Source organism: Catharus ustulatus, chromosome 10 (genome assembly GCF_009819885.2).
Source record: "Catharus ustulatus isolate bCatUst1 chromosome 10, bCatUst1.pri.v2, whole genome shotgun sequence".
In the NCBI taxonomy this organism is placed as follows: domain Eukaryota; kingdom Metazoa; phylum Chordata; class Aves; order Passeriformes; family Turdidae; genus Catharus; species Catharus ustulatus.
In genome coordinates, this window is record NC_046230.1 from 20,911,146 (window position 1) to 20,931,203 (window position 20,058).

The 20,058-nt window shown below is 39.3% G+C and overlaps 1 protein-coding gene across 1 annotated transcript in view; it reads right to left on the reverse strand.

Annotated features, from left to right (window-relative positions):
* Positions 1 to 20,058, reverse strand: part of NAALADL2 (N-acetylated alpha-linked acidic dipeptidase like 2) — a 309,883-nt gene that overhangs the window by 254,476 nt on the left and 35,349 nt on the right. The gene's annotated exons all lie outside the window — the stretch shown is intronic.

Genomic DNA, 20,058 nt, shown 5'->3' on the forward strand with positions numbered 1-20,058 from the left:
CTACAGCAGTGCTGTACATGAGAAAAGGCTATGTCCTCAGAAAATGTGATATGGGGGAAACTGGGATTCTGTTTGGGCCTCCCATTGCCTCAGAAATTGTAGGTTTGTGCTGCTTTAAGTTTGATTGATTTTGCTGTGGGGGGCGTTTTTGGGGTTTTTTTTGGTGTTTCATTGTTGTTGGGTTTTTTTGTACTTATTATTGTGATTGTTTGGCTTGGTGGATTTTTTTTTTTTTTTTTTTTTGGTGGGGAGTGCTATTTTCGTTTGCTGTGGGGTGTTTTTATTTTTTTATTTTTGTTGTTGTTTTGGGTTTTTTTGCTTTTTTGGGGTTTTTTTGTTGTTTTTGTTGGTTTGGTTTTTTAATTATTATTATTATTGTTTGGTTTGGTGGATTCTTTGGAGGGGAGGGTTATTTTTTTGTTCATTTGAGTTTCAGAAGGGGGGATTTGCTGCCCAGAGCAGGGAATGGCAGACAGGAACAAGGAGAGGGTCTCAGCAGATCCACCATGGGGAATGCAGCACCCTGAGCTGTGCCTCTGGAGAAGCCCTTTCCCAGCACCCTGACAGAGCAGATGGTCCAGAGAGCAATTATAATCCATCCCAAAGGCTCCAAACAACAAGAAAAGGAGTTTTCTGTAGAACAGGAGAGTTGGTGGCTACCTCAGACAGTCCCTCCTAGCCAGAGGATGCTCCTCAGGGCTGGCAGTCTTGCTCACATTCAAGCATCCCAAACTGAGACATTTCCATGTTTCCTTTTATCCCTCTGGCCAGAAATAATAAGTTTGTTTAATGGGTTGTTTGACAGATGACCTCACTGAAGACAGTCATTACCATTTATCCCCCCTGGTTTCTATGAAAATGCTCAACTGATGGAAGCTTAGCATTTTGTTGCTTTTTTTTTTTTATTTTAAATTTATTCTGATAGCAATAGACTCCTTGCTGTCAGCTGGTGGCTGCAGAAGAATTGGATTTGTAAAAGGAGCAGCAAGACAAGCTCAAGCATGTGACAGGCAAAGCACACTGATGGGCTGGGAGATGCAAGGCTTTTATGAAAGCCAGAATTATGTTCCAGCAGAGAACTTAAACTTTTATATCTCCTAGCAATTTTTCAAAAGGAGTAATACTTATATATATATGTAACAGCTGCCCACACAAAAATTAAAGCAGAGATTTCCAGCACAATTTACTTCATCTATAAAGGTGCACACAAGGTAGCAAAAAAGTTTTGTGCACGTATTTCTCAGGGAAATAAACTCAGCCCAGAAGCAGCTTTCTGACTTCTGAAGACACTTTCTGTTCCTGGAGAGCAAACATCAGTTTTTACAGCTTTGGGAATAAGCTATACATTATGTTCCTGGAAGCCAACACAGTGTCAGACAAGTGATCCTGTGGGTTTCCTGGGGGAGTACATGAACACCACAACAACAACAAAATCCACTGATCAGGAGCACTGGAGTTTGACAGAGACAGCACAGCTCCCTCCCACCAGTGACACTGATGGATGTTTTCTGTACCAAAAGTGGCAGTGACTAAAGAAGCTTTAACATGAAGGAGCCTTTCCAGTCCCATTTCACCATAGCTGGGAAGGCTGGCACTGACTGACAAGCAAGTCAAATATTGCAAATGATTGACAGCCCTAAAACAAGGTCAGAGGTGGGGAATCTTCACAGAGCTGCTGGTGGGAGCTGCTTTGGCTCCTGGAGCAGTGAGTGGCTTTGCTGAGTGGCACAAAGGGTTCCTCTTCACCCTGCCACCAGCCCTGCCCAAGGAGACCAAAATTAGTGATGCTGGCATGGATGTTGGGGTAGTGAACACACATTCTTGATCTAGGATGTTGATTGCTACACATACCAGCGTCATGGAAAAGAAAAACAACTTGGGAAAAAGCAAAAAAAATCTGAAACCAGAGGCAGAACAGAAAGAGCACCAAATTTATTTATTATTTTAGTCATGCCCTATTTCCACCCCTGCCTGGTAAACACTCTTGTCACCTCCAGTGCCTTTTCTCTGAGCACCACTTGGCTTTGCCTTCAATGAGAAAAACACACAAACAAGAGATGAGAAAACAGTTATTCCATACTTTTTATATTCTTCTTAGTTCCAAGTGACGGTCCAACCCTGAGGAACTGTCTGCAGAACCCTAACCCCAAATATTGAACAGACAGCAGCATCCCACAGCCAGCAGCAACTCAGGTTTCCACATTTCAGTTTATGGCATATTTCATTTATGGCCCCATCAGCACCGTGCAGCAAAGGTGCTTAAATCTCTTGGGAAAAGAGTCACAGTACATGTGTGCATTTTGAGTGAGTTAGCACCTGTTGCAAATAAAAGTGAGATTTATACTGGCTGAAAGTCTAGTCTACTGAGGAATAAAATAAATTTAATATTCAATTAAGGAAACAAGAGCTTAATTTTAGTACAGATGAGGAGCATGACGTAAACCAGAGCACGCTGCCATCCATCATGGTTAGGATGATTTTAATGGATCTTTAGAAACCCTTATGGAACCTATGAATTTCTGGGCATTACTTCAGGATCAGCAATAAAAAAAATTCATTCCCTAGTTACCTCCTAAAGCAACTTAGCATGCTATGTATGATGAAGAATTATAGTCTGCTTGAGAAAAGATACTTAACTCCTTACAATGCAGCAATAAAAGATGCCTGATCAGAGATGAAACTTGAAAGCTTTGAATTTGATGGGCTTTGAGAATACCCCTTTGCAAAGTATTATATTTGTATTCCTTTTTTTTTCACTTTTACTTTTATTATTGTTTTCCCACACATTTTATAATATGACTGTACAGGCAGAAAATACTCAGTATTTCTTTTGAGTTATGACAAATTTCTTTAACCATTTATTACAGGGGAGAAACCTAGGCCAAAAAAAACCCAACAAAATAAAAAACAGTATAAATACTTTGCACTATCTGCACCTCAAGCAGTTATTTCCAGAATCAGACAGGAGGACTGCTCAGGAGATCTTTTTGTAGTCAACATGCATCCCCTACAGTCACTTGAACCCACACCCCCTCTTCTCAGAGGAACCATCCTTCTTCCTCTGCTGCTTTAACCTCTCTTCATATTTACTATGCTCTGAAGAATTTTAATAAATATCCCATGTCGTATCCATAAAGCAAATAAAAATGATTAACTAACAGTCAGCACAAATGCCTCTAAAGCAGCATGCCCTCCTCTTTCATGCAGGATCATCAAGTTCAATACCATGATAAAGGTTAAGTTTATTAAGCATTAGAGAGAACTGAGTTCTCATCATTCAACCCCTCCTTCCCCCCCCCCTTTTTTTTTGAGAAAGTGCAATAAAAGGAGGTGCACAGCTAAATGGTGACCTTTAGAAGTACTGTCTTCCTATGGGAGGAAATGTGCTGTATTTGATTGTTACCTTTTAGAAGATTAATTAGTCTGGCATGCTAATTGATATTTTTGGTAGGTGAGAACAATCTAATAATTTGTTTCCCTTTAAAGGAATTATGTAATAAATGCAATTCAATTAATTAACTGCACTGCTCTATTACAGCAATATATTTGTTTTATGTTTAAAAATGTGTCTTAATAAAAAAACCCAGCATTCATTTGGGTAAAGTTATCTGACAGCAATATATGGCACAGCTATTTCAGCCAGCAAGTCCCCCAAGGATTTAAACCACCAAAGCACCAAACCAGATACATGATAAAGGTCTCCTGGTTAACAGGATGACAGATGTCATCAACAGAAAAGTTTGGTATCAGTGAATTTGAGTTTGGAGACGGAACTAATTAATTTGTTGTTATTTTTGGAAGCCAGGGACAGAATTAGAAATTAATTCTTTATTAAATGAGAGTGCCCTTCCTATCTAGGAAATGTTTGATTCAATGGACCAGAGTGTCTTAAAACAAACCCCCCACAAAACCCCAAAGCAGTTCTTTTACCAGAACAGTGAAGAGTGAAGCAGCTGTGCAGTGCAAGGGAGCACCAGCAGGAGAGACACATCCCCAGAAAATTCCTTTAGCCACGATCTATGGAGATCACTGGGAGAGGGACAAGGGGGAAAGGCAACCTGAGTCCAAGCCCAAAATATTTGTGTTCCCAGAGCAGAATCCTGGCTGGAAAGCAAAACAACTGTGCACAGATTGAGGTGTTTTGGGGTTTTTTTTTGCATTTATTTCAGGAAACAGCTCCAAGGCCACGGTTGCTTTCCTGCTCAAGTGTGGTAAAGCAGCTGAGATACTTCTCTTGTCTTTTGTTAAATTCTCTTGTAAGCAGGCTTTTGACTGCTGGGCTCTCACTTTCTTGGCTTTGGGAAGTTAAATCTAGACAGTTTTGTTGATAAGGGATGGCAGAAAGCAGGCAGTGTGACAGGAGGAAAAGGACATTTCCTAAATGAGAGGTAGGCTCGCATCAGGTACAAAGGACAGGAATGTATATTGATGACTTTTAAACTAGAATTATACTGACATTATTTCACTCTTTTCATAACTGGAAATAAGGAATAAGATTAATTTTACAGCAGCAGATTTTCCCCATGACTTCAACAGAATTAGATTAAATTAATGTTTCAGTTGTGCTTAATCTAAATTTTTGTCTTCTAAGCTGTAGGCAAATGGTTTCTAATCACTATTTCTGTACCATCTGATGTTAAAGGTTCATCAATTTTGTTTCCCACCAATATGATTAAACTCTTATTCAAGCAAGAAAATATTGTTAGTAAGGAAATCAATTTATTTTAAAACTCTCTCATGTACTTCCATTTAATAGATTCTTCAACCAAAACAGGGAAAAATCACTGGTCTTGGAGTTATTTTCTAGCTTTATGCTGAGCTGTGAGATTGTGATGTTTCTCCTCTCTAATTCTTCCTGTCCCAGACTAGCAGCATACAGGACAATAAATCTGAATTTCCTCCTACACAACTCTTAAAAATAAAGAGCCGTTAGAACCATAAACTGAGAAAGTGCAATAGTGCAATTTTAGGTTATTTAATGAAGGACAGAATGAACTTCTACATTAGAAAATGTAACTCCAATTAATATCCAGGAAAAAACACCCTGTGCTATTATCAAAAAGTCATAAAACATCTGGGGTTAACAATAATCTGGCAGGAGAGTACAATATATAACAGAAATTAAATGCCTTATTGCTGTTCATCATTTTCCATCTTCACAACGCTACTGCACTCACACATTAATTACAGATATTAGATAAGCAAATTGTATCCCAATGCCCTGGAAGGCTGGCACTCCAACAGCTGGAAGAGCAAAAAAAAAACCATTAAATGGGTAAGATCCTTTGTGTGCCAGCAGTGTGATTTCACAGGATCCCACTGCCAGGACTTTACCTTCAGCTGTGCTTGTGAAATATTTCCCCCATGAGCAGCTGGTGCATTCCAAGCTGTGTTAATAGGTGAAGGAGTTTTTGGGGTGAGGCAGGGGGAATTCAGACAAACCAGAACTAACCTGCCAGCAGCACACAGGGATCTGCCATTTGGAGTTCATTTGTTTGGTTTAAAGGTACAATAAACATGCTGGAGGACAGAATCAGTCTGTTACATTAATATCTACTTCATTTTAATTGCACATTTTAATGTGAGGCTCAAGCAGCACAACAGGAACTGAGGCACTTCTAGTGCCCAGGCTCTGGTGGAGAAAGGCCTTTTAAAAAAAAAGAAAAAAAACAACAACAGTAAAGGAGGTCAACCCCAGCCATCAGCTCTGGTGCAATGTCACAGCTTTTCAGACCCTTAGAGATTCTGGGGCCTTTCCCAAAAAGCCACATCTGCTTTGGGAAGCAGGGAGAAGGGACTTGCTGTCCCCTCTGCCTCCTTATGTCAGCCCTTGGGCACAGCTGGAGCCTGATTTTAGGGAGCAAGCCAAGTTGTGATTGGCAAGGAGAGTGGAGCACATCTGTCCAGCAGGGTCACTCCCAAATGTCCCTCCTGCACTGCCCAGAGAGCGAGGACAAGGACTCTGTGTCACCCTGTGCTGCCCTGCGAGGGGACAATCACCTCTGAGCCTCACACAAACACCTGCAAGGAAAAAAAGTATTTATTCACAAAATGACAACCCACCCTGACCTGCTTAACAACAGTCCTCTTCCTTTGTGAAGCATTAATAATATATTTTTTAGCTGCTTCCAACAACACCACACCTATATGATAACATATTTAATCCCTTAGAAAAATAAACTGAGCCTCCAGCAAGGATAACTTTGTAGCTCACCAGCAGACACAGGGTTTTGACAGCTGACTGGTCATAAACAACCAAAGGTTGGAACAAAAGATAAAATACTCGTGTGGGCCACCATTTCTGCCAAGAATTTCAATGAAAAGTGAGGAGCAGCAAAGAGAGAGGATAAAATACCACAGGCTGGAAGCAAAGAAGGCTGCAGACAACAGTCTGAAAGGAAGGGGAGCTAGCAGGATGTCACTAGGTATAATTAACAGCTAGGCAAGAAACAGCCAGATTTCAGAGGAAATCCTCCTTCTGCAGAGGTTTAAAGGTGACAATAAAGCTTAAACTGTCAAAAGCATTTGATTGGTATGTTACAGATGGAATTTAAAACTGGCAGGTTAATAATGAACAACTCCCCACGGTACCTGACTCCCATTAATGCTTCTCCTCCTTTACCTGGACCAATCAACCTAAATTCATAGTTTCCCACCACCTGACAAAATACAGCTGCTGATAAACAAACAGCTTTTCCTAGAAACAAATTAAATATTTATGCCATTCTATTATGATGTAAACACTTCCACGTTGTTTTCTAGCTGTAGATCAGTACCCTCGCTGCAAAATTTAATCGTGCACTGTTCCCTGAAAACTGCTGGAAAGTCTGCTTTAGAAACTGTTCACAGAAGGTAATAAACCATACTTAAAGTCACATAAACTTATAATCATTGTTCCAGCCATTTTAATACTGAAAAACAACTGTGCAGGAGTTGAACAGCCTTTGCTCACTCTAGGTATGCCTGTCAGTTCCTAATTAGCTGATAATACTCCAGGTGCCTGTAATGCACAATTCAAGTGCCTTGCTTCCCAAAGCGTTTAGCATTCCACAAATAAGTCTCTATTCCAATTAAATCCCTTGTTATTATTAAAATGCTTCCATACTGTTGTAATAACACAGGATAACACAGCCAATGCTGCTCTAATCGTGCGGCTATTCTTTGAATAATTGTGGGATTTATGAGTAATCATTGCTAAGGATACGCTACTATTCAGCACAGAGTACACAAAAACTAATAATACCTTTCAAATAAATTTGATTTATGCTACAGTATCTTTTAAGTGTGGCATGTACACTAAAAAAGTCTTCCCAAGCAACCAAGAAGCAGTATTTTATAGGGCAGTAATTTACTGCAGCAATTCCACAGTAATTTACAAGCACAGTAATTTAAAAGTGTATGCAGACAACAAAAATCTATTTTTCTCTTCAGGATCTGAAAATATTGCTAAATATCAGGTTCTATCCAAGAGAAGATTATTATTTTTCATTTTCTCTAGAAAAGGCAAATTAAGAGAGATAATTTGCTCACAGAAAACTTTCAGGGCAAACTCAGGAATGAGTCCAAATTCCCTATCAAATAAATCAGCAAGTCAAGAACCTGCATTATCTCCACAGAAATATTCAACAGCAGTGGCTTATAGTTTAGTCCAGTTCTAATTTTTTCTGCTTAAAATATGTACAGTAGGAGAAATAATTCATCAAATCCATTACTTATACAATAACACATAAACTTATATTACTTGAGGAATTTATCTTACTCTTACCTGAACAAAAGTCTAATTGCAATTATACAGGGAGCTGCAGAGCAAGGAGCTCCTACTATCAAAAAGATTAACACTAACATTTAGAAACTGGCAGGAACTCTAAGGAAATCAGTAAGACTTTCAACAAGTAACTTGACATGATCACATTACAAAGTTCAACTAAAGAACAAAATTAAAAACCATTCACTGCCAAAAAACTTCAACACAGAATAGGAACAGAGACATTTTAGATAATTATTTATTAACTTATATATATGAAGACATTTAAAATTATTTTCACACACAGGATTAGTCAAACCTGCAGAAGTCAGTGTAGCAAGGGAGAAATACAGAGAGATTAAATCACTTCTTCCAGGCTGAATTAGCCTCAAAATTCCTTAACCTGTACTAATATAGTAATGGTCCTCCTACCCAAATCCATCCAGTCTTTTATTTTTCACTCCTGGGAACAGCTGAGACAAGTGCCAAGGAGATCTCCACGTGTTCATCTTCCTCCCCAGGAGGATTGGCAAAGCTTCCAACGTGGGACACCAGTTGTGTTTCACCAGGGCAGGCAGAATTGTCATCAGAATTGTCATTACATAAGGGAAAAAACAAGGACCAGCTACTGGAATCAGCACCTTGAAGAGACAGGCACACACATCCCCTTTCAGCCATCTCTGGAACATCAACTGAGCTGCACCAGCAAGGCTGCACTTCCATCCTTACCAGCTTGGGAAGTTCCAGGTTCCCTGCATTGCTTTAAGAATACCATATCCATAACTGCTTGGAAAAGAATATTTATTTTTAAATTGTATATTTGTGATGTTCATTTATAATGCAGAAGGGAAGTGTGAGGATTCTGCTAAGTAGCAAAATATCATCTGGCCCCAAAAAAAAAAAAAAAAGAAAAAGGACATGGACAGTTACATTAGAAAAAGATTATTTGTAGAAATTATTCTCCAAGATATCAATATTTATACATTACATACAAAACATAATAAATACAAACAGAGAAAGAAAGTGAAAAATCACAACAAGCTGCTACAGATAAACAAATCTGTTTATTTTTTCCTTCAGAAGACATTGGTTACTCAGGCGAAACACTCTATTAGCAAATCATGCCAAAAAGAGAAGCCTAAATATTCCAGAGATTAATAACAGCTAAACTGTTGCTTCTGGTCTCCTGCCCAGAGAATGCTTTTCTAAAGGAACAACAATATTACTATGCCAACCATCACTACACAGCATTGGACTCCACCTATTCCTTTTTAAAAAGCAAATTACCCAGACACTAAAAAAGAGACATTTAGTGATTTTATTAAGTCTCAATCAGATGGACAAAGCTCACCCAAAAGGCATTAGAATCACCAAGTGAAACCAGGCAATTCCACATTAACAACAGCAGCATCATAAAGGAATTTATTACAGGAAAGAAAAAGGAACCCTGGCACACAGATACAGCTCCAGACAATTAAAATAGTGAGATAAGAACAGATGTGAAAATCTCTTCTTTAATGGAAAATCAAATTCTTATTTAGTGCCCCAGAACACATCACTAAATACCTTGTACATGAATTGACACTGTGCCTCAGGGGCAGCAGGTTACTGCTAAATAACAGCAGGATCTCCACCCAGGGCAGGGGCCTCAAATTGCACATTAAATATCAGGTCACGGAGACTCCATTCAAACTGGGGCCTCAACATGGGGAAAAAAGAAAATCCTCACTTTCCTAGAAAGTTGAAATTGCATTGTTTGAAAGCTGAAGGTTTGTTTTCTGACTTTGATCAGAAACTTTCCTAAAATTTTCTTACACATACATGTGTCATGCACTCTACAAGCAACTTGTAGCACTTCATTTTTTGCAGTGTTCCTACAAATTTATTTTTTCTCCCAACATGTAAAATTGGGGGCAAAATTGTTTACATGAATTATAGAAGCACTTTGCACACATGGAAAGAATTTGTTTTAGCAAAGCAAATATCTGCAAACATCAGATTCCCACCCATTTCTTTACATCCAGGTTTCCAGGGAATCATGTGATGTATTCCTTCTCTTCTGTTGTTTTATTACATGGATTCTTTAATATGTGAGGCAAGCAAGCACAATTTCATTAAACCAGTGAAGAGAAAGGCAGAGGTACCAAATTGGTGCAGTTAGAAGGCTCAAATTAGTAATTTATGACAGCCAATCTAATCTTTTAGTGGCAAAGTACAGAAGATTGTATGTCTGAACTTTTTCCTGATGCTTCATTAATCTACTGGCTCACATATATCTAAATTGTGCTGTCAGCATGTGCCACATCCCCAGGCAGATGAACAGGGGAGCAGCCCCACCTTTGCATCCCCAGAAAAAATCCCACAGTGCTTGAGAGTGATCTCTTGCAAGGAAAAACTTCCTCATTAGCCATTCTTACTGAGCAGACACCACTCTGCCTCATCGCCAGCACCTCTGCCTGTCCACACCTTTGACTTCCCATCTTGGAGTTAAAAGATAAACAGCCTCTCTCTGCCTTCCAAGCTGTCACTCTGAAAGCCACCCATGGGCAAAAGCGCAGCTACAGCAGGAAATCATTAAATAAATTAAGTGCATGCCTCAACCCATCGTTGGAATTAATGTACATAAAGCATGGGCAGCAAATAAGACAATAAACTGTTTAAGCATCCTTATCTTAATTTACACTTACTTGTCTAGTAATTTAAATGACTTTTTTTTTTGCAGCACCTGGCAGTAATCATTAATATTATATTTAATTTGTATATGCATTACAGCATCATCCAGAAAGACGAGGTGCAGGAGCAATATGCCAAACACAGCACCTTGAAAAATTCCAACCTAATTTAACTGCACTGATTCTGATTTTTTGGATGAAGTGTAGGTCTCTATTAGGAATCCATATTCAATTCACTGTAACCAACAGCTTCACACAAGAGGAACTTATTAGATGAAGGTAAAATATACAAAGAGCAACACAGAGTCTGAGAACACAGAAAATACTCCTTTGGGTTTTGCTTTTATCAATGTAGTTGATAACAATTAAATCTCAGAAGCTGCATGCCTAAACAACACAATGCAATTAATTTTGATTACAGAGTTTGCTTTTTCATGTGTGACCTCCAGTTAACAGGCAAACCCCAAAACCATCCATCTCCTTGGTAACAAACTGAGCCCAGCTCGAGATCTGAAAAGCACCTCATCCCCTCCTGCCCCTGGCCAGGGGTGGCAGCTGGAGGGGCCCTGGGTGCCACCACCCAAGAGTGTACCTGGAGACAGGTGATGGTCTCTGTGTTGTGATTTGGACAGCCAGCCCTTCCCAGATGGGATTATCACACACTTCTCCCAGTCAGACCCACAAATAAAGGATTTTGTCATGGTTCCACTGCCCTAATCCAGTGTGCTTTGGCACATCCCACACCCCAGCCACTCCAAGGACAATTCCCCCTCTCTGGCCTTTCCCTGTGGATCTCTGGTGTTGCTGTTCGTGCTCCTGTGCAGTGAGAGCTGATGAGCATCTCCCTAAGTGCACCATGTGAAACTGGATGGAAGGAACCTGTTATTGATGGCACAATACATTATAATGGAATTTTATATAGATCTTATGGATTTCTTCCCCCTTCACCCAAGAGCATTATTTCAGAGAGAGGTTTAAGCAAGAGTCAGCCTGACTTTTGTTTTTATCTCTCAACTATGACAATATAATTAAGCTGTGAATGATATATCAAAGTGCCATACACAAAGATGAATTGACAGGAGTAATTTTTACTGCTCAGGAGCCTTTGGTTTCATATATCATAATATCCTGTAAAGCAAGCCCATGACATCTGCTTGACTGCAAAAGCAATAGCTCGGTACAAACCTCAATTCATCCTTCAAACAGGCATTTGTGCCATTACCACCACAACCTGCATTACTGCAGATGGAACCTGCACTGTTCATTATTTCAATTCTTTATTAACTGCTCACCACAAATAGAGGGCAGAATGTGCCATATTCCTGTATGGCAGTGTTTCACATGAATGCTCAACAGAGGTTTTGCTTCTTTTGAAGGTGCTGAAGAACAGAATTCGGAGTACTGGTGGATTTGGCAGGACTGGGTTAATGGCTGGATTCAATGAGACAGAGATCTTTACTTAAAGGATTCTATATCTGTCTGGGATCCACTCAGGTCTCCTCTCTCTTTTTTTAATATATTTTTTTAGTAAAGAAAAAGGAAGGGAAGATTTGTATTCAAGCTCTCAGCACTTCTCATTTCACTTCTTCTTGATCTGGAGAGGATCTCAGTTTTGTACCTACAAGAATGAGAACCTCATTTACAGCTAGGATCCTAAGGCACTGCTGTAATGCAATTATTATTATCACCATCACTATCAGTGCAATCAATCTGACTGTGTGCTTCTAATGAGTTCGTGTCTTAGGGCAGTTAATGTTCATGCCATTTTTTTGGTGGGTTTTTTGTTGTTGAATAACCATTCTTTGCAGCAAATAAATTGAAAGCTTGATCAAAAAAAAATTAGTATTTAGAGAGCAACTATGAAAAATCTTATTATAGCAAAACATTATCAAGAAGAACAGATTAACCCAGCTCATTTGGGGGGTGAATTTTATTTTCTGGGTTAAGAGATATGACTTGGCCAAGAGGCAATTTCCTTATATCTTTGCTTCTTCTGTAGAAGAATAAAATAATTTCCTTGAAATAAATAAATTACACAGAAAAGATTAAATACTCTCCCACAGAGGCCATGTGTAGAAGGAATGCTTGCTATTTAAATGACTGTTTTGGCAAAACAGAAATTAGGAAGATTTGTTTCCTGCACATTCCTGTGAAACTCATTCCAGTAAATTACCCCACCTTCCTCTGAGAACACCAGGGACAATCCTCTCTTGGCCATCAGATACCAGGGAACTTCCAGCTTGAAAGAAGAACCCAAAGTTAATTTGTTCTTGTCTGATAAAATACTCTGCTACAGAAGTCCCAGTTGTGAATAATCACCATTCAACCACATGAATCAGTGCTTTGTGTATGGATTTACAGGGACAGACTCACTGTCAGCTGTGTCTGCAAGCTTTGCATTGAAGCCACCATTTCCAAGGCAAGAATATAAAGAAAAGTGAAGGTGAAAACTTTTTCATTATCTTAGAAGACAGCCTATTACCTATATCACTTTCTCAGATATCCATCCATCCACACCTAATGAGTCCTATGATTTAGTCAGAACACATCTATAAAGATGATTCATGGCTGCTATGCAGCCACTTGATGTTAATAGCAAAGCTGATGTCTTAAATCACAGCTGTTTCCCTATGATAGCCAAGGGGCAAGGCAATACTTTGGAAAACACAGGGAAGAATTTATTAGAGCAACTCTACAAAAGCAACATTTACAAGAAAAATGTAAAGCAAAACATCAGGGTTGAAAGTCTTATAACCAAAGCAGTAAATAGTATCAGATGTTGTACAGTAATCTGCATATGTTAATATTGCTGAAAGTTTGCTAATCTAGGTTTAAAACTTCTGTATTTAATTTTAATTTTATCTGTAATCATTTCTTGTTGTTCCACTGGCATAGTGACCTGTATAGCATTAATAACATGAGGCAAGAACAGTGGCATTCTTTCCTGTGTTAGTAAGCATTTCACCACAACTGAGAAGAGTCAATTTCAACAAAACTAAGTCTGATTAAGTTCAATTAAAGTCTGATTAAAGTTAAAGAGATTTGCTGATGTCTAATTATATTGATTAAGGAACAGATAACACTGTATGTTAAGAGTACCAGTACTAAGCCAGAAAGAAACACCAAATGACTCAGTGTCTCCAGGAAAATTACTTACATCCCTCATTTTTAGCTGGTTACCAGGTTCTGCTGGATCACAGAGCAAAAATGGTTTTACAGGGCTGAGTCCTCTCTATATACACCCCACTCACAGACAATTTGACTCAGAAACATGTAATTTATGTAGGCTGCAGACTCTAGAGCACTAAAGAATAATATAATACAGCCAGGAAGGAAGGAACACATGAGAAAACTTGGCATCACACAAAAGATGACAATTAGGCACAAGATACCCATCAGCTCTTGGAAATCTCTTAGCAGATTCATAGATAAAGAGATGTTGCAGCATCGAGCTCTGTTGAGAAATGGGTGCATTTTTAACCAGAACCAACAGTCCCTGACATTTCACTTGCTTTCAGCAGGGCTCCAGTTGCCTTACTCATCGCTATTAAAGACACCCAAATGAATCCAGCAGGATTTCTGAGGGAGCACTGAATGGGCTGTGATTTTGCAAAGCACTGTCTGGTTCCTGCCTCCATTCTTCTGGCCAGTAATTTTAACAATAGAAATACTCAGCTCAAGTTCCCATTAACAACCAAATGGTATTTTTAACAAGGCCTACAACGACTGCCAAAAACTGGGGGAAGAAAATACAGAGACAAGAACATGATGTGCATACACCCAAGCAAAGTGGAATAATTGCACAGATTAAGTAGGTCAACTACAGGTATAGATTTCTTTTAAGATGATCCAAAAAGGTATGAGAAATTGCATGTGAAGGCACGCTCCAAGAGAATTCCCTTCCCACATGCAAACAGGCTTGTCTTACTCAAATCAAGGAGGCAAAACTGAAACCACCTACCCTAAGGAGCTTCCACTGGAAAGCAGGTCCTATTTCCCAACTTGCTCGCTGGAAAGTAGCTGTGGAATAACCGGAGTGACGGCCGAGCACATGTCCCACAACTACTTCTTCATGATCTTTTTGTCAGGTGATTTGTAACCATGAGCCTGGATTGGATAGGAAATTGCCTTCTTCACAAGTGCTGCCTGGTGTTTTGCATTGGAGCTGCTGTTCAGAATACAGAATACAGAATACAGCAACTGGTGCCTTCCTCGTGGGGAGCGCTCAAGTTTTCCGTGACTATTTAGATTTGCAATGTGATTTTCAATACGAAGCTAAGCCGGTGTATCCAAAACAAAAGGGTGAAAAAAGGTCAAGAACTGCCCTTAAAAACAAGCCTTCCATCTCAGGAGGAAAGAGGGGATACTTTCAAACGGGAAAAAATCTCTTGGGAAGAAAATGCTGGTAACTCCTGGGAAGCTGTGGATCAGTTTGGTTAATGGGTTTTGGTGGAGAACAAGAAAACACATGAACACACATGCAGATTTCCTCCAGCTGCTAAATGCCCATGGAGATTTTAAATTTACAAATGTTTTCAGCTGCCAGGAGTCTTTTAACCCTCTCATTATTTTCTTCCTAATTTTTAAAAAGTAATTTTAAAACAGAGAAGATGAAATGGAATCAATGAGACTCAAGCAGGCCATAAGGAGAACTTCTCATTTCTGGAAGTGCTGAAACATCAGGTTTATAATGAGAAACTGATGCCAATCCTAAATAAATCTGAGGTATTCCCCTTAACTATATGCATGGCTCTAAAAGGAGGTTGGTATTTCCCTTGACTACACACATGGCTTCAGCACACAAGTTCAATAAAGGCCCTGGAAATGTGCATTTCCCAGGCACAGGAGCACTCACAGAGCCCCTGACCGATGGCAAAACCCCAGGGAGGGGTCAGCACCAGTGGGACATTTAAATACCAACCAGCCTTAATCTGCCCTGTGGACCCCAGAGTAGGAAAACACGGATTCCTGCCTCGGGAAAGGAATGAAAAATTCCGAGCTGGGGAAAAGCTCTCTCGTCCCCACTGCACTCCATCAGTCCCAAGAGCTCTCTGAAGTAAAGCAGCACAGTCAGAGGCAGCAGCAGGAGCACTCCCTGCTCCCTACCTGAGAGAAGCAGCCAGGACACCTCGCTGTCCACGGGATTTCTTGTTGGGAACCCTGGCATGGCAACGCTCGCTCACAAACTGTGCCACCGCGCCAGGTGGGAGCCTCCACCCGAAATCCTGCCTGTGTTGGCAGTCCTGGCCCAGAGCCTCCAGGGGAATGAAGAACACGATCTCACAGATAAGAATATGTATTAAATACAACTGCACGACTTCCCATGGCTGCTAAGTTCCCTACTCCACCCAATGCCAAAATCTGTGGGTATTCAGTACCTGTAAACAAGGTTCAGAGATCATTACACACATTCTGCTCCAGCATGAATGGCAGCATTATTAGTGCAGGAGGAAAAAGAGACTGAAACAAAGCAAACTACTGGAGAACAACCTGTCATTGGAAATTAATGGAGTTTTGGGATGATCCAGGAAAGTTCCTGAAGTTTCTTCCTCCTCTTTTTAATGTCATGCTTCTAATTTACTTCATTTATATTAATAAACACTGGATTACACAACTATTAATCTAGCTGAGAACTGTACTAAAGCTCACTAAATCTGTCTCTAATTATTATGATTAATGGTGCAAAATGATCAGCTTCTCAAATTAGCAACCTAAAGCAACTGGTATAGGATAAAGGATATTTTTCCTTAGTAAACAGATTCTTTAGTCTTTCTAGTTAATGAAATCTTGAGCAGTCCATTCAGTAGTACTACATTCTAATTCACCACCACTGCCTATTTACGTAGATTTGCATTGATTATGCTACCATTATGTATTTATTTAAGATTAATTATTTTTAAATTGCACTAAAACTGTGTCTCATGTTTAGTATAACACAGCAGAAACAGATCCTGAAGAGCTGACTGCCTTGGCCTTATTCTTTTTATCTCTGTACTATTTTATTTTAATTTTTTTTTTATTACTAGTCTTACTATTCACCAATACTGATTTTCAAAGGACAAGTTCTTCACTTAATACCTAAGCTTTGCAAAATAGTGTCCAACACTTAAAATTAATTAACAAATTTAAAATAATAATACTGTAGGAATTACTGTTATTGCTGCATTCCTCCATTGCTTCTGTGATTACTACTCCAAAGTCTGTTATTTTACAGTGGTTTTTAAAGAATGTAAAAGCAAACTCATCATGCAACCTAAGTTAATTAAGAGAAAGAGACTATAAGGAGAGTCTTACCAAACCCAAAAGGAAGTATCAAGTATTTTCAGTTCTGAGACCCTTAGATTTGGATTCCTCCACTGGCAGTTCTACCCAACCAATGAAGATAGCTGAGCCAAAGTCAACTCACAAATACTTTTAGAGAAAAAAATGCTGAAAATAAGAAAATAATAATAATAGTAAGCTGATCCTTTACTATCCTCAAACTAAAAAAATCTTCTCCCACCCCTTAAAGGCAAAGCATCCAGTAAGGACCATGTCTACCACACTGATTCCCAAATGGAAAGAAGGTAAACTTCCCAAGCACCAAGGCACAGTGTGAGGACTGAGAGGGAAAGAAAGTTCTTCAACAACATTCAAATGAATGCCAGCTTCCTTTTCCATCTGAGACACCGAAACTTCCATGTCTTCTCTCCTAAACAAGGATTGATAGCCCTTGCTCAGTGTATTTTTACCAGCAGTCTTTTTACTCCAACGTCTCTCATCAGTAAAGCTTTTATTTTTTTTCCCTGTGAGCTAAAAACATGAACAGCCCTGCATGGAAAATTAAGCCCTGCAGAACATAATGAGAAACTTTCCCACAGCTGCAGGAAGCCTAAGGGATTTTTCATTAAGAATTAGACTTCAAACTATATAGATATGGTCAATGCCATGGGGATGAAATGTGTGTCTCGAGTGGCAAAGACAACTGATGTTTCTACTTTGTCCTTCCTCACCACAATCCATTCCTAGGAGAACTGGAATATTATTTATCAGTGTGCTTCTATTGCAAAGAGTCAGCATCATGTCCCTGTTTTTTATGTCTTCTGCCCCTGTCCCATGGCATTATAATGTGCAATACCTTTGTGACAGTTGGTCTTCTGCTACAGATCTCTCATTTCCACTGGGTTTTTTTGTGGGCTATGGCACATGGGAAAACTTGAGTATTTATTCAGCAGATCCTCCTGAACCAGACACTGACTGCATCCCTCCATAGCATTGTCCCAAGGCACATGCCACATATTTCACAGTCCCTCTTGTTTCCATATTTATTTATTGTAATAAATGTGTATCAATTCAGAGGAGCCCTTCTCTGACACAGGATTGAGAAGAAAATATAGAAGTGCTGATTTCAAATAAAGGAGCTAACAGAACCTCAACACTGTTGGTGAAGAACTTGCTCCCACATGAAGATTCCTCCTAAAATTTTCAAATTACATGCCCAGTTTAAACAAGTTTGTGTTCATTGCTTCTGTCATCATCCAAGTTAATAACATTCATTCTTTAGCACACGTGAGTAACCAAGGCAGCAAAGATTAAAAGGGAAAGCCAATAGCTAAAACAACTGGTTTGGCAGCTGCATGGAAGGAACAGGAGTGGTTCAACCACGAAATTCTCACATATGAGTCTGGGAATGCCCTGCAGAGGACTGCTTAGGACACACTGCTGGCTGCTGTGTGGGAAACCTAAGTACAAGACTGTTTCAACATGAGAGGTGCATTTGAATGCTCTTCAAAGCAATTGTGAAAGCCATGCAAAACCCACTCAGCTCTGCTTGGAAGGTTATTGGGAAATGGCAAATTACTCATCGCTGCGTGGTTTCCTTCTGTTTCTTTGCTCGAAATGCCAGAGCTTATAACTAACCTGAAAAATCTCAAAAATACTTCTGGATACCTGAAAACCTCACCAAATGCACCCTTGACACTACTGTACTGTGATCACCCCTCTGTGAGATGAAATGTGAAGATAAAAGTGAAAAAGAAACTCCTTTAGGTGAAGGAATTGCACTACATCCATAACTAGAAGATTTAACTGCAATTGAAAATGATGGGATATTGTTCTCTGCAGATCCTCAGCTGCAGACATGAGACAGGGCATGGGGAATGTTGCTCCTAATGCTGGAAAGCATCTAATATAATGTTGTAATTAAGTCTCATATAGCCAATTTAAATATTTTAATTCATCTTTTTTTCTCTTTTTTTTTTTTTTACTGATTGATCCATTCTACAGAATATGGTTCTAACACTTTTCCTCTGGGGAAAGAGGTAAAAAGTAAATTGCCAGTTTTACTCAGAAGTAATTGGGCTTTATTTTCTTCCTGAAACAATGGTTTCCTTCCCTTACTCTATCAGCAGAACCTGGAAGAACAATTTAATCACTTCTGTGGCACTCTGACTAGTCCTTTCACTTACTTTTCCTGAACTAGTAGGAAATTCACATTGCTCTGAAGAGTAAAAGCACCTGAATTTATCTGCTTTCACGTCTCAACAAGAAATTTCATACAACTCTATCCATCCAAAGTAACCCTGCAAAGTCTAGAGGGTTACTGATGTATTTCTTAGCTCAGCAAGGACAGACAGACCCACTTGCAGGTGCCCTGAAGCTTGGAAAATTGTAGTTTGCTTCTGTGCATGAATAAGATAAACACAATTTGTAAAGGTGTTCATGTGTATAGGATTTCCCAAGGCTTCCTGTGACACAAGTTCATAAAACACACTTGTGCCTGATGGCACCTATTATTTTGTACCACTCACCTCTCCTCTGTTCCCATGAATTTTCATTAAGGCAAGAAGAGTAAACATGTAAGGAGAATTTTAGTAGTAGTTGAATGGGTAAAGGGGATATTGAGTTGCAAATGTATTTGTCCCATTAAGACTATTTTACTAATGCCACCATAAAAAGACAGTAATATCAGGTACCACTTCTGCAATGACATTCTTGCTCGTGATGCCTGTTAAAAATTGTCCCCAAAGCTAAATTTCACATTAGCAATTAAATTGAGGCGATATGGAACAGGAGTTTAAAGGAAAAAGCATACAAATGCTGAGAAACCCATTTAGATCAATAAACTCCAGAGTTACTAATTTAGTCATAGCAAAACCCCCTTCTTTTTTATTTTGCAACCTTCTGTAAGGTGTTGCCTTATTTAGGTGCCACGCTAAAAAATATTCTGAATAGATGACAATGCAGCATGCAGGCATTGCTGCTGTGAGCACCAGGTTTTGATCCAACTCAGCCTGTAATGCAGAGAATTCAGGGAAAATACAATTTGCTGCAAAGACAATGTCACACTGGGTTTTGAACCTCTGAGTGAATAGGAAATATACATCCCCACTGGATTCCCAATACATTCCATACAAAATTCTCCCTGATTGTAAAAAGAAAACCTCGATTAAAAAAAAATAAAGTCCGTTTATAGGGTTCCAAATCAATACACTCCAGCGATGTAATTGCACATGTCCATGTTCTCTACAGATAAATGAAAAAAAGAGTCCATTTTGTTCTCACATCTGGGAGCCAATTAAGCCACATTCAAGACACTAGAAACTGCTGTGACATACAAAGTGTAGGACCAACAAAACCTTGAAGACTTTGGAATCTGTTCAC